Here is a 1,967-nt window from a genome sequence, read left to right as displayed (position 1 = left end):
TCTCTCTCTCTCTCTCTCTCTCTCTCATACGTGTTCATTTTCTCGCTTTTTTATCCCATGCCCCCCTAACCATTTTTTTTAAAAATCAATATTTGCGGTGTAGCGATCAGGCGCTTCGCTGTCACACTCGGGAGACTTGAGTTCGGTTCCTGGGCATTGAGACTTTCTTTTGAGTAGCTGGGTCTTTCTGTTGGGATGTGGTATCCCTCTAAGTCCAGGTTAGCTCTGACAGTGACAGGCAGGGTCGAAAGCCAGCTTCCTAAAAGATCTAAATTGTGTCAATAGACGAGTATAAACACCTGCATTACAAAAATAAACCCATAAAAAAACGACCAGCAAACAAACAAAAACCAAAAAAACCCACCACTCACACATCAAGGTAAATGCACGGGCAAACCAGGGTAAAAGACAACCTGAAATGTATGCTAAATTGAACACAACTTCTTGAAGATTACTGAATGAACATCGAAAAAGACTAGATTGCACTAAAATAAAGATCAGTGAGAAACGCGACAAGGTTTTTCCAAACACAAAAACAAACTTGGTGGTTCCGTTGGTGAAAACAGTCCAACGGGCTTTTGGATCGAAAGAAAATAGTAGCGATGATCATAAAAATACTGTTGAAGATTCCATACCGCGCGGCAATCTCTGACTGAATATTGACGTCATGGTCACTATTTTTAATACCGGGGATTCATTTTGTTCAAAACAAACTAAGATTTACACAATGGGACGTCATGTGTCCTGCTTCATAACAAAATTGTCAGAAACACATCATTCTGGATTGTTTAACGATTTGGAAGAGGAGAAGCTTGCGGTTACAACGATACTAAACATGTTAGGGTCACGCGGAGACACGTTGTTGTCGTCACCGTCTAATTATGGGCTTATTTGGGGCCTCTTTGATTTAAACAAATGGGCCCTACTTTGAAGAAGGTACCCTAAATTAAATTACCCTTAAACGATTTTTAAAAAATATTTTTCTAATGGAGGTCAGGATGTATCGGTTCCCAAGATATCCAGGTACCCGAAAATGTAAAAAGTAGAAAATCGATATTTTGACCCAAACATCGTATTTTGAAGACCCGCGCCTTCCCTTTAAGACAAATTGATAAGTCTTTGCGCAAAAGTTGGAGAATCTATGTTCGATAGTTAAGGAGATCAGAATAAGTTGCGCCATGCATTTTTGACCGCACTATAGTTGACGCATCGGCTCACCCCACAACCAAAGTGCGTCGTCAGCGTGTACGTGTGTGTTTGTGTGTGTGTATATGTGTGTGTATGTGTGTGTGTTTCTTTTGTTTGTTTGTTTGTTTTGCCTTGTCTTGGATTTTTTTTTGTTTTTTTTGGGGGGGGGGTTTCCTTCCGCCGGCAAACGTAACGAAATCAACGATAAAGACATCTTCAGCGCCCGAGATAAACAGTGACTTTCCTTGAAATCAGATAGATGAGTTGACTCGCATAAAAATATCACGGTGTATGAAAATGAAACCAAAAGAAATCTGTGGTAGTGTTTACGTGCCAAAAGACCGAGATAGATTAAATAAATGAGCTAATGATGGTGGTGGCTGCAGTGACGATAGAGCTGCCCCCGATGATGATGATGATGATGATGATGATGATGATGATGATGATGATGATGATGATGATGATGATGGTGATGATGATGATGGTGTTGGTGGTGGTGCTGTGGGAGGGGATGATGGTGTCGCTCTCACAATCACCGAAGAGGTCTTTACTAGTATTTGTTGTTGCTGACATAGTTCCTTCTGAGGATGGAGAAAGATAAGACAAAATAAGATAAGACAAGATAAGATAAGATTAGATCAGATCAGATCAGATCCGATAAGATTAAGAGATGCAAGCATGTTGGTTGGGTTGCAATATGAGATAAAAGTCGACCCGAGAGACGATTTTTTAAAAAATGTTACATAATATATACAGTCGAAATTGTCCAAGACGCCCCC

Source organism: Aplysia californica, unplaced genomic scaffold (assembly GCF_000002075.1).
Source record: "Aplysia californica isolate F4 #8 unplaced genomic scaffold, AplCal3.0 scaffold00225, whole genome shotgun sequence".
NCBI lineage: Eukaryota > Metazoa > Mollusca > Gastropoda > Aplysiida > Aplysiidae > Aplysia > Aplysia californica.
The sequence above is the reverse complement of the archived record's forward strand: the minus strand, read 5'-3'. Positions refer to the sequence as shown.